The 14,252-nt window shown below is 37.7% G+C and overlaps 1 pseudogene; it reads left to right on the top strand.

Annotated features, from left to right (window-relative positions):
• The first annotated feature begins 7,289 nt into the window (after positions 1-7,289).
• On the top strand, positions 7,290-9,384 carry LOC136208211 (triose phosphate/phosphate translocator, non-green plastid, chloroplastic-like; annotated as a pseudogene).
• The last annotated feature ends 4,868 nt before the right edge of the window (positions 9,385-14,252 follow it).

Below are 14,252 nucleotides of genomic sequence, written 5' to 3'. Positions count from 1 at the left end.
ATCAAATTAGGATTAATGGAATTAAAATACTTTCCATATTTCTATATATAAATTTCGGCCCCCTCCATTTAAATGGGCCTTACTGGGCTCAATTGGGCTTCCATCTATTAATCACATCCATCTCTCTTTTGGTTCCAAGTCTTATGTGTGATCCATTAGGTTCTTACTACTTCTGGCCGTATGCAACTATTAAATTAATTTCTTCAAGAATTATATGTAATCCTTGCATAACGGAATGATGTACTGAGTATGTTATTGGCAAGTCTGTAATCATTCCCCCAGAGTCCGTTAAGAAGACAGGTTGATTCTGTCGTTAACCCTTCCGTATTAGTTACAGTATAATTCGATCCTTTATCAACTATATCCTTGAACTGAATCTTATGACTATGGGTGATGTCAAGTCACATATAGCGAGACGTTCATTTTACTTGTACAGGCCGAGTCAACTCAAATAGATAGGTTAAGTGAAATCTGTATTTCTACTCTTAAGCTATCACCTTGCAAGGATTTAGAGTCCAGTCTTCCACAAGCGATCCTTGGATATATCTCCCATTAATCGGGAGTGATAAATGCTCAATCCAATGTATAACTACCCTGACATTACCTTCTGTGACACCCAACCTTTGCATTTCACACCCCAGAGTCATCTCTGTTAAGGATCGTGGGACCACAGGATCAAAGTCTCACATTCAGTAATTCAGGATGACCAATTAACATTCCTTTGAGTCTGAGGATTAGTTATACCTATTAATACCAATGAGATGAACAGGTGACAAGGAAGAATCTACCCATCCTGTTATCTCAAATCGGATCCCCAATCCTAATGAATGATGTTTCATCGGATCTATGTAACTGTCCAGATATCTATATATATGAAGCTTTGCTGACTATAGCCTTGGGCTACAAGTCGAGCTTTGTTTCTAATTACATTTCCATGCTCATCTAGTTTATTTCTAAAGACCCACTTGGTTCCTATAGGCTTTTGATTCCTAGGTTTAGGTACTAGATCCCATACCTCATTTCTAGTGAATTGGTCAAGTTCTTCGTGCATGGCATTGATCCAATACTCATCTTGCTCAACATCAGCAAAGTTCTTTGGTTCATGCATTGAGACGAAGGCAACATTGCCGAGGTATTTCCTAAGCTGATCTCTGGTCATCAACTTGTTGTTAGCAGCATCAAGGATGGACTTTTCTGTGTGTCCTCTTGGAATCTTTATTTCCTTGGGCAATGTTGAGTTGTTTGGAAGAGGTGTTTCTTCAATCTCTACAGGAATAGATTGGTCAGCAAATGATATTTCAGTTTCTTGCTTACCTTGGGCCAGCCCTTGTATAGATGACACAGAGGCTTCTGGTTGATCAGTGGAAGCTGAGCTTGGTTCATCTTCTTCGAGCTGAACTGACTTACCTGTAGGGTCAGTTTCATCGAACTCAACATGTACAGACTCTTCTACAACCTGAGTTCTTTTATTAAATACTCGATATGCTTTACTTTTTGTTGAGTACCCCAAAAAGATCGCTTCGTCAGCTTTAGCATCAAATTTACCAAGATTGTCTTTTGTATTGAGTATAAAGCATTTACACCCAAAGACACGAAAGTATCCATGTTGGGCTTTCGTCCTTTCCAAAGCTCATATGGGGTTTTCTTAAGTATAGGTCTAACTAGAGCCCTATTCAGTATGTAACATGATGTGTGAACAGCTTCTCCCCAGAAGTACTTTGGAAGCCTATTTTCACTCAACATTGTCCTAGCTATTTCGACAATAGTTCTATTTTTCCTTTCAACAACTCCATTTTGTTGAGGTGTTCTAGGAGCAGAGAAATTGTGGTCAATACCATAGGTTTCACAGAATTCGTCAAATTGTTGATTTTTGAATTCTCCACCATTGTCGCTCCTAATGTGAGCTACTCTTAGGTCTTTGTCATTTTCAAGCTTTTTAATCAATTTGGTAAACATCTCAAATGTTTCATCTTTGCTACTCAGCAGGATGATCCAAGTATACCGAGAGAAATCATCTACAATGACCAAGGAAAATTTCTTACCTCCCAAGCTGAGTGGCTGGATAGGTCCGAAAAGATCCAGGTGTAGTAATTCCAATGGTCTCTTGGTTGAGATAATATTTTTGCTCTGAAATGACTTTTTAGTTTTTTTGCCTTGCTGACAAGCTTTACACAATTGATCTTTTTCAAATTTTAAATTGGGTAATCCCTCAACTAATTGCTTTCTAGCTAATTTGGCGAGAAGGTCCATGCTGACATGCCCAAGTCTTCTATGCCATAGCCAGGAGTTATCCTCTTTAGACACTAAGCATATATTTTTAGAAAACTGTTTTTCTAAATTTAGCATGTATACATTTTCTACACGAGGGGCAGTTAAAACCAATTCATTTGTGTTCCCCTCAAGTATTTGACACTTAGTATCATCAAATACAACCTTTCTACCGCTCTTGCAGAGCTGAGCTACACTTAGTAGATTGTATTTGAGACCTTTAACTAAGGAGACTGACTCAATGGTTGGGTTACCACCGATGGTACCTGAGCCGACTATCTTACCCTTTTTGTTGTCTCCAAAGCTTACACTTCCACCTCGTTTGAGTTCTAGTGTGATGAACTGTGTTTTATCACCTGTCATGTGCCTTGAGCATGCGCTGTCTATGTACCAAAGTTTTGATTTCTCCACGCATGTCAAGCTGACCTGCATTTTAAACTATTCGTTTTTAGGTACCCAATTTTTTTTTGGGTCCTTTCTTGTTAGTGTAAACAGGTGCAAAGTCATATTTCAACTTGTGATGACATACTTTTATAGTGTGGCCAGACTTACCACAGAAGTCACAAAAAGGTACCCTTTGAGGGTTGTACTGAGTATAGTCAGCATTGTTGTGTTGAGCATGCCAGCATACTTTTGTGGAATGCCCTTTTCTTCCGCAGAAGTCACATTGGACAATCCGCTTGTTATGCCAACACACATCTTTTGTGTGCCCCTTTTTTCCACAACACTCACATTGAGTGAATTGCTTATGCTGACTAGTACTTGCGTACTCAGCATGGGGTTTATTTCTACTTGAGCCTTTCACTTGACTCTGTAAGGTTGTGACATCCTTTCTAAGTTTCTTTGACTCAGATTGGACCTCCGTGACAAACTTATGCATGATTTGCATGTTGGTAAGTAAATCTGAGTTGTCCTGGAGGAGATATCGGAGGTCACTCAGCTTGACCTCTTCAATCTCGTCACATCGCCTGCAGAGTGATTTTATTTTGTTATTGCATTTTTTAGTTAGCTTATATAAATCACTCAGGGCATTTACCATCTCATTTCTAAACAAAAGTAAGGGTGTTACCTCATTAGTGTGTACCTCCTGGTCAGTTTCATCAGAGAGGTCATTATGCTCAGATTGAGAATGGTCAGCATCGTTAGACATGAAGCATATGTTGGCTGTTTCATTTGCATCAGCTTCAGATGAGGTTGACTCATCACTATCGCTCCATGTTGATACCATAGCCTTTTTGCTTCCCTTCTTCTCCTTCTTAAGGTTGGGACAGCTTGACTTGATGTGCCCAGTTTGATGGCACTCAAAACATGTGACAGACTTAGAGCTGTCCTTCTTGTATTTGTCACTCGACTCAGCTTTGTATTTATCACTTCTTCTGAATAGCTTCTTCATCTTTCTAGTGAACATAGCCATTTCCTCATCATCAGTTGACTCAGCTTCAGTCGAGTCAGCTTTCATGACAAGTGACTTTTGTTTCTTGTCTTCTGACTTTTCTTTCTCTTTAGCTTCAAAGTTTTTCATAGAAATTTCATGGGTCAGCAGGGATCCGATCAACTCATCATATTTGTAGGTAGTCGAGTCTTGAGCTTCTTCTATAGCTGTTTTCTTTGCTTGCCAGCTCTTAGGCAGACTTCTCAGGATTTTCTTCACATGTTCCTCTTCAGTGAAGTTCTTTCCAAGCCTTTTGAGCTCGTTTATAATGTTTGTGAACCTTGTGTTCATTTCTGAGATGTCTTCATTCTCATTCATCTCAAACAGCTCGTAGAGTCTCATATGCTAATTGACTTTAGACTCCTTAACTTTGCTTGTGCCTTCATAGGTTACTTCAAGCTTCTTCCAAATCTCCTGAGCTGACTCACAACCTAAAATCTTATTGTATTCTGCAGCATCTAGAGCACAGTGAAGCATATTTATAGCCGAAGCATTATTTTGTAATTTTCTGAGGTCATCCTCTGTCCACTCAGCTTCACTTTTAACAATTTTCTCATTGTTAACAATTTTGTATGGCACATGTGGACCTTGAACAATTGCAAGCCATGCACTCATGTTTGTGGCTTGAATAAAGTTCTTCATCCTATTCTTCCAGAATGTATAATTTGACCCAAAGAATAGGGGAGGTCTAGTGATTGATAATCCCTCAGGGAGTATCTATGTTGTTTGGTTCCCGGGAAGGAAACGAGTGCTATTCTCACCCATTTTTCGGGATCAGCTCAAGATTGTTAGATCTTTGAGTAGTGAGCTTAGGCTATGACACCACTTGTTGGTCCCGCGTGATTAGTTCCAAGGGGGGGTTAGGAACTAATGTAACTTTTGATGTTTAATTTGATAAGCTGACTTATAAATTTTTATGAGTTGGTGAACTCAGCTTTTGGTCAGCTTGGTGAGATATGTTTCAAGACAGCTTTAGTCAGATGTTGACTAAGGTTGTTTTCTTGTAAGTTAGGAATTGACACTTTTGGAGGTCAGCTTCTAACTCAGCACCACTTATTTACTCAGGGTCAGCTTTGGCAATTTATATGCTGAGTAAATAAAACAAACAACACATGCAATTTATATATATATTAAGAGAGAGTTTAGAGATTACTCAGTATCACTTATCCTGGTTCGGCCTCTCTGCCTACGTCCAGTCCCCAGAGTCCTCCGGGCTTTTTGAATCCAATACTGAGCTCTTTAATGGTAGAGCAAAAACCGATTACAAGGCAGTTGAATATGCAAGAGTACCTTCCTCTATTCGTCTACTCAACTCCTACTAAGTGCTACAACCCAGCACCTAGATTTCTCTACCACTGAATGCTTACAACCAAGCACTCAGCACGACACTCTCAATATTACAATTGATAAACACTTGTTCTCTTTTCAGTAAAGAACACTTTAGAAGATTACAAAGAATCACTCTAGCATTTACACAGGGAATAGAAAGTTTGGTGTAAGATCTTTCTTGTATTTGAGTGCTTTGAAATTGTTTCTTTCTCTCTTGTATTTTTCTTTTTGTTGATCGGCAATGATCCAAGGTGCTTGATTGTCCTTTTATAGATGGAAATCTGGAGATGGATCATTTGAATTGTTTTAGCCGTTAACACCAAAACGGCTCTTTTAGGGAACATCTTCTGGTCAGCTTCAGACTGTTCAGGCCATTCCCTTCCTCTGTTTTCTTCAGGCGTCAGGCTTTGTCTTCTTGCGTCAGACTTGTCTTTTTGTGCCAGTTGTCTTTTATCAATAATCCATTGACCCATACATCTCAGAATCTGTCTTCTGTATATTTCCAAGATTTCAATTATTGGTACAGAGGGGCGGTAATCATTGTCCTTTAGCAAACGACTCTTTCATACTGTCCTGAAGATACACTCAACTTTGTTAGACGAACGTTAACGCGGCTTCTTATGCTGAGCTTTATTCTCTTTGTGTTGGGTTGTTATGACTTGGTCTTTTGGTGCTAAGGTTAATTTCACTCAGCTTGATATTTTAGGCTTCCATACTGACCTTCATTTCACTTAGCTTATTCTGTTCATCTCATGCTGACGTTGTCATGTCCTTATCTTTATATATATATTTGTACTCAATATTGAACAAACAGATTAGTATAATAAAATCAAAGCACTTAAATTTAGTTATCCCTTAATCATGGATGATTTTGTCAAATCAAAATCTTGTGGAAAGGTGTTTCAACAGAATGAACTTGTCCTTTTATAGTTGAGGTCTGAAGCTCTAATGATTTGAATCTGGAATTATCCGTTGGATTCAAACGGATCTATTGCGTCATTGTACTGGTCAGCTTCAGATTTTGCAGGCCAATCCTGTCGTCTGAAATTAGCAGGCGTCAGGCTTGTCTTCTTCCGACAGGTTCGTCTTCTAGCGCCAGTTCATCTTTTAGCTAACAGACAGTTGACCCATGCATCTCGAAATTGACTCTGGGCGTAATTCCAAAGCTTCTGTTATTGGTGCAGACAGTTGTCAGATCTTGTCTTCTAGCAAACGGATCAATCGTGCTGTCCTGACGAACACTCAGCTTGACTTTATTGACGTTGCTTTTGTTCTTTTTTCTGAGTCATATTCTTACTCAGCTTCCGTAGTCAGCTTCGTCTGCAAGCATTAGTTTAGAGGAAGACTTCTCTTCTTTGATACTGAGTTGCCACTTCACCATAGATGGTCTATTACAACACAAAATACATGTGTTGCCATTAAATGTTGCTAGTGATATGTTAAATTTCATCTATTCCAACACTTCTTAAAAAGTGTTGGAGTAAATATAATAAATTTGTTCCGTGCTATTTATTGCAACACTATTTTTAGAGTGTTGGTAGAACTATTTTTAAAGTGTTGGTAGAGATAAAAAAAATCCTAAACTTTTGACCGGAAAATTTTGAGTTTGGAGGGAAAATTAATTTTATTTCCCTCTATTTCAAAAAAGTAAAAATAAAATAAAAACAAGGATAAAATTAAACTATTTTGGTAATTACTCTCTCAAATCGATCAAAAAAATTACTCTGTATATGCTCACATCTGCTCTCTCTCTCTCTCAATGAAAGTGATTTACTACTCTCTCATCGGCCCCTTTATCCAGCAACCTTATCGATCTCGTTTTGGTCAGTCGGTCGGTGCTGAGAGGCCGTTCCAGATGACTAAGTCACTAGTGCCTGGACCTGCTCTCGCTCAATTCCTTCTCTCCTTCCATTCGTCAATGTTAGGTAACTATTTTTGTGTCATCTTTTCCTTCCTGAGCATCTAATTTGGAGTAAATAAGTTGCATTGGAATGGGGATATATGGATTTAGGTATGTTGGGACGAGGGTTGGGTCTTAGGATGAATTTTTTTTACTGATTGTGAAAATTTATCTTGGATGCTTTGGGTTTCTGTTCTTTTTATGGGATTACAGTTCGGAGATAGAAAGTAAACTTGGGTATGGTTCCAATTTTAGGAATTAGTCAAATAGATAGGCAATCAAGTGTTTCCCCTATAAGAAATCCCAAACAATCAAAGACTCGAACTTTTCCATAAAGAAGTTGAGGAGACTGAAACTGATATGTTTGATAAAAAAGGAAGTGGGTATGGAGGAGAAGAAAGAGATTGGCATGGAGATATAAGTTGTGAGATTGATAGTTATAAGGAGGAAGAGGAAGGCCGTGATTGGGAAGGCATAGAAAAGAGCGAAATGAAGAGGCTTTTTGGTGCTATTGGGGCATATGTTGATTCTATAGGCAAGATTTTAAGTGATAAGAGAGTAAAGGTAAAGTTGAGAGCTGATAGATATAATTTACCTATTTTGAAATACTCAAAAGGACAATTGGTGGATACTAAAATGTTTTGAGATTAGAGGATAATCAGAATGACAAAAATGGGGCATTCAACCACAACTATCCACTCTGATTAATCGTTAAAAACATGATGACGTTGTTAAATCTTATCTGACACATCAGATGTTGATATGTTGTGTAATGATATGAGAAATTAGTGGACACAACACAAATAAGTGGTGTTGACAGGATAAGATGTCGAAGATAGAAGCCATTTAGATGACAGAGGAATAATATATAAGGTCACATGACTTAGACAGACACATCTACCTAGTTATAGGTAGATATCAACACAACTATTATCTTCTGAAAGCAGTATATATAGTAGAAATGTGTCTTTGATCAATTTTCCATCCTATAAAATCCACGAGAGACATGATATTTTTGGTATTTTTATGGATTATAATATGTAAAGTGAAGGGGAAAAGCATCCCGAGACATTACAATTGTTCATTTCATATGTGTATTTATTTTATATGTGTTTGAAAGTAATTATTTTATGTCTATTGTGGCATTAATGCTCTCCGCTCGATGTAAGTGGTGCCAACAAATCCCCAATACGTCTCTTCTGTTTTTCCATCAATTTCAATGCTCGCCCGTTGATTTTATAGTTCTTTCTCTTCTTTTAAATTGATTAGTTTGAGTTGCTGCTAGATTAAAAAGAAATAATTCATTGTTTAATTAAGTTCGATCGTGTCATTTATACATTCATGTGGACTATAATTTGCAATGCTCCCTTTCACAGGTTTTGAAGGTCTTTCCGAACCTTGTTACTATCACCTTAATTCAGTTTGCAATTGGAATAGTGCTAGTTTCTTTTATGTGGATTTTCAACCTCTAGAAAGACCTAAAATTAGTTCTCCCAAAACCACTGTGCACTGTTTGTGGTTTGTTGACTTGGGTGTATATGAGACTTGGGTTTCTTTTTCTTTCTTTCTTTGATAGCTTGCTGCAATCCTATCACTGGAAGTGGTTCACGTACTAGGTAACCTTTTTACTTATTATACGAGTCTCGGGAAAGTGGTTGTTTCATTTACTCACACAATCCAAACTATGGAACCTTTACTCTCGGTTGTTCTTTCTGCCATGTTACTTGGTGAGGTAGGCATTTTGAATCCATGTTTTACTGAGTCTCTCATTCATTTGCATTATCTTGAAATGCTGGATGGTTGACGCTGCATATTCATAAACAAGTGACCACTAATGTTTTCAAAATGCTAATTAAGCCCCATTTCATGTAATTCTAATTGTGTAGCTGCCTACTATCCGAGTAGTCAATTCCCTCGTGCAAATTATTGGTGGTGTAGCACATGCATCAGCTATTGAAGCTTCTTTCAATTGGTAAAAAACACAAATGGATAAGTTATATAAGAATAATGCTGCCACTCCAAGCATTTTTTGGAATGTACTTCTTTGTTGGTGATGTTTCATGAATATAATTGTATCTCCATATTTTTCTTAATTAGCATGTTTGATATTGTTCTAATGATTTGCAGAATAGGGCTGGCTTTTCGAGTGTAATGGCTTCCAATTTGATAAACCAATTCTGAAATATCCTTAGCAAAAAGGTCACGATTAAGAAAGAGGTAATATTTCTTAGCTACAATCCTAGCTTATCAGTCATCATTGGACATTATGTTTTAAGTCTGCTTCTTGATTAAGCAAACCTTTTCTTGATTCAGTTGCATGTGTGAATGTTTCTTGGTGTATGGACTTTTAGATTTGGATTAATTTATTGGGAGTGGCTAATGATTTGTTATTTGTTATTAACAGGACTCAATAAACAACATTGTGGTTGTTTTTAGGGATAAGGTATCAAAATAGGCCTATAGTTTTTGGGGAAGTATCAATTTAAGCCTCGATACTGGAACGAGACACGTCATTGATATTACTTCGTTAAGTTATGTCAATTGTACGTGGAGGGAGAAATCAGAACTTAACTGAGTAATAGGAATGGCGTGTCCAATTCGTTATCGAGGCCTAAATTGATACCTTTTTTTAAACGTTAAGCCTATATTGGTGCTATTTTGTACGTGGAGCCTAAACTGATACTTCCCCAAAAACCGTAGGCCTATTATGGTACCTTATCCGTTGTTTTTATCATAGATCATGTGCCAAAAGAGGAAAAAGTAGTTGAATTTTAGATGGTAAAAATTTGACGTGGTTTTCATATAATATGAATCATATTAGACTGATCCATTATTTGTAGTGGAATTTTTTCATCTAATTAATCATTATAAATTTCTTTGGCCTTGTAAACAAACAAATGGGAGGTCAATCTAAGTTTTTGAAATTGATTAGTCTAAATTGCTGTGAGTTTTTGGACATATATTGATGCATGGGTTTTACTTGTATGAAAGGTTGAAAATGCTTCATATTCCAATGTTTATTTACTTGTATGAAAGGTTGAAAATGCTTCATATTCCAAGGTCTAATCATTTCATGTTTTTTTGTATAAATAATACTAATAATTTTCATGTTTGTATACTTTTTTTCTCATTCATATTAGACCCGAAGCACCATTTAACTTGTAGTTAAGTGCTCATGCATTTGTATTAAAGTGGTCTGCCTTTTTCACAAATGCATGAGCATCATTGTCCAGGTTCCTTACATGCTATTGCAGAGGGTATCCCCTGTCACCTATTCTGTTGGCAACTGTGTGAACCGTGTGGTGGTCATTGTGAGCTCTGTCATCTTCCAGACACCTGTCTCACTTATAAATGCTAATGGTAAATTTACTTGAGAACCATGTGTAGAACTTGTTAAAACAAACATTAGTTCAATATTTTACTATGCTTATCTTAACCTTTTACTTTCTGAAAATTCTTGTTGGCATAATGCAGGAACTGGGATTGCCCTTACTGGAGTTTTTCTGTATTCAAGAGTGGAATGTATTAAGCCGAAGGCGACGACAGCTTGAGCAACTTATTTGTTGTGACATATTTTTGGATATGCATACTCATATTTTTATAGTCAGACATATTTTTATATGACGGATATTTTGGGCCGTATTTCTTGTGAAAATAACGACGCAACCTCTTCTAGGGAGATGGAAGGATAGTCTCTATTATGGTTGTACGACAACATTATACTTTTTTTAGTTTATTTTTTTTGGATCATATGACAATGTTAAATTTCCTTTTTCACATATACGAGAACAAAGTATTTGAAATTAATGATATTGTTATGCTATTTAAATTAAAAATTGCCTTTAAATTTTGTGTTGCATCTATTAAAGAATGTGTTGTAATAAACGTTTGTTATATAAAAAAAGTGTTGTAATTATATATAAAAGAATTGCTAGGATCTAAAAATATTAAATTAGAAAGTGTTGCAAATGCATATAAAAAAGAGTTGCTACGGACTAAAAGCATTAAATGAGAAAGTGTTGTAAATGTGTAAAAAATTGCTGCTGCAATAAAATTGTGTTGCAAAATAAAGTGTAGCAAAAATATACTAAAGTGTTGCTTAAAAATTTTCGACAATAGTGTTACCTGATCTATGGTTATGCCAACACTTTCATTGTAGTTGTCTTAGGGTAAGAAAAATGTTGGTATAAACATGTATGCTAACACTTTTATTGATGTTGCTATTAATTTGAAAAGGTGTTGCTACAGACATTTATGGTGACACGAAAAAACCCAACACTTTTTTATGGGCAAAAGTGTTGCCTTTTTGTCTATGCTAATACTTTTATGGCCTTTGCCAACATTTATTGCCTGTTGCAGTAGATCATCTATGGTGTAGTGTGCGTTCCACTCAGTTTCTTTGGTTAGCTCCATTTTAAAGCGTTTGTTCTGAAGATGACTTTTCTTCTATTATGCTGAGTTGCACTCCTCTCAGCTTGTGTTGTGTTCTCATGCTGACTTCGTCCTGTCTTACTTTTTATTTCTGTTTTCATTTATACTTATACTCAACATTGAACAAACATATTAGTACAATTAAATCAAAGCACTTAAATTTAATTGCCTCTTAACCATGGATTAACTTAAATAATTTTGTCAAATCAAAATCATGTGGAAAGGTGTTTCAACAAACTCCCCCATTTTGATGTTGGCAAAATATTTAATTGTGGAACTCAACATTGAGATTCCCCATGATTGAAATTCTTTTTATACTGACTTAAATTAACTCTAAACCTTCTAAGATTTAATTGAGTAAAATTAAGAAATGCCTATACTGACTTAGTTCAATTCTAGACCTTCCAAGATCTAATTCAGATGAGCCTAGGTCAGCTTTCAGAAGGGTTCAATACTTGACACATGTGTTTACTCAGTTTGATACATAGGTATCAGAGTTATGAAAGGATGTATCAGAGCTAAAATGTACTGAGTATGTTCCTTTTTAATTTTGTTTGTTTGTTCATTTAAGACATATCAGCACAAAGCATAATAAGTAAGTAAGCATCACATAAGATTTGTCAATTTGAATAAAGGATGGATAAATATTTATAGATGGTCAGCATTAACAAACTAGAACACGCCAGATAAAAACTACAAGTCAAAAACTAAGACTAGCCAATCTATTTCTTCCTGTTGACTTGAGCTTGGTTAGCTAGCCCTTTGCATTTGGCGTTTCTTTGTTGCTGACACTGAGTTGTGGAACCAGATGCCTCCCCCATTTTCTGCTGAGTTCCAGCAGCTTGCTTTTCTTTCTCCCCTGTTTTTCCATCATCAGAAGATGGAGGAATAAAAGTCTCGCGAAGAACAACACGATTTAGTTTGGCTGAGTATGCTTGGAGTTGACTCGTACTCTCCCGAAGACCGTCAAAGACTGCCATGCCATCATCCAGATTGGAAGCAGGGATCCTAATGTTAGCGATGAGCATGCTCAAGAGATACTCCTGTGATTTCCCGATCCAAGTTATAGATTCTGACAGCTTGGCATAAGATTGATGGTACATTTTGAGCAACGCAGCATCATAGAACTGACGTTGAGCATTGGTATGCCGGATATGCTTAAGTGTGGCTTGAGAATACTGCAGAACCTCATTTGTTTTTACTTGGTCAGTATCCATTTCTTCTTTACTTAAGTTGAGTAGACGAACTACTTCACTGATTTGCTCAATGGAACACTGGGAGGAGGAGGAGATTAATTCACGAGTCCCGGTCAGCTCAGTGGTTAGCTGGGTGAAAAACTGATTAACCTCAGCAGAGGTTGCATAGATTGAGTTCGCAGCTGACAAAGTGTTGAGTTGGCCCTGGATAGAATTCATATGATGGACCATTGTCAGCTGGAGTTCAGCCAGCTTCACTATAGATTCTTGCTTGAGTTGTTGAGTTTGAAATGATGTCATGACACTCAGTAAGTCCTTGAGACCCTTGATCTCAGTTAAAAGCTGAGTGACAGAAGAGAGTTGAGTTGGCTCAACATTGGCAGACCCAACAACATCGGCATTAGATTGATGAATATCTTGAATTAAGGCTTGAGCTGAGTCAATGATTTTTCATCCAGACTCAGTAGCATGCAAGTAGGCGTAAGATTCATCAAGTTGCGGTTCAGAGGCCAGAAATGGAATAGCACCAAATGGAGGAGGTGATTGGTGCTGTCCAGACTTAGATGTGCCAGCTTGGTCAGCAGCTGGACTTTTATGCAGGTCAGCAGCAGGAACTGACTGGTTTTCATTCTGCGATAAAGGAGTAGGAAGTGGTGGATCGGTAGAGATATTGACCTGTTCAGAGTCATCCTGAAGCTGATTAGTTACAAAAGGTTGAGGTAGTTCAGTGCTGACCTGAGCAGGATTTTCCTTTACTAACTCTTGATCTTGAGCAGCAGGAACTTCGAGCACTTGCTCGGCAGAAACAGGACCTTCAGGAGCTGTATTGATACGTCAAAACGAACTGTATTGTCTGATGGATGATTTACTTTTCCGCAATAATCGTCGGCATCACGCGTCCCCTGGATCGCAATGTGAGCCCCAAACCAAAATCCTAGGAAAGAGACTTGGACCATCGAGTGTGTGGAGGAATAAGGGTGGAAGAGAGATGCTGTGATACGTGTAATTAGACTGACGTTTGTTCTTCTTATCTTATATATCCGTAAATAAATAAACGCACACACCACAAATCATGCATATAAAATCATGCATACATACTAATGGATGCCGTTCGCGCAGACTTCATCATTAAGCGGTTGTGGTTTCGCGAGAGTAGCCGGCTAGTCAGGCAGTTTGATCAGCTACAGATTGACAGTTCTGAATCGGCAGTTGTGGCTTCTGAATCACCTTTGTCCGAGTATACTCAGTCTTCTGCCAGTATGTCTGCGACTGACGAAAAAGTGGCCGAATTAGAAAATTCTGTGAACAACATTAATGATCAGTTGGCCGCAATTTTGGGCCAGCTAGCTGAGCTGGCATTGAAGGATAACAAGAGTGGTAGTAAGCGCGCTGAGAATGAAGTGAACACTGGTCCCCGCTTCGGGAACGAGGATGACTATCAGGATTATATCCAGAAACAACTTGAGAAGGAGAAAGCTAAGGAAGAGGAATGGAAGTAGCACATTACTCAAGAGGTGCAGGATCTGCGTGGGGGAAGCTCCGAAAGTCAGGACTTTTATAATTTGAAGAATTGTTTGTCGGCAACTACTTTGCCTTTGAAGTTTCGGCTCCCTGACATGAAGAAGTTTGATGGAACTAGGGATCCTACTGCCCACATGAATCAGTATATTGCAGTAATGAAGCACACGATCCTGAC

This window comes from Euphorbia lathyris, chromosome 10 (genome assembly GCF_963576675.1).
Source record: "Euphorbia lathyris chromosome 10, ddEupLath1.1, whole genome shotgun sequence".
NCBI classification, from domain to species: domain Eukaryota; kingdom Viridiplantae; phylum Streptophyta; class Magnoliopsida; order Malpighiales; family Euphorbiaceae; genus Euphorbia; species Euphorbia lathyris.
The sequence above is the reverse complement of the archived record's forward strand: the minus strand, read 5'-3'. Positions and strand labels throughout refer to the sequence as shown.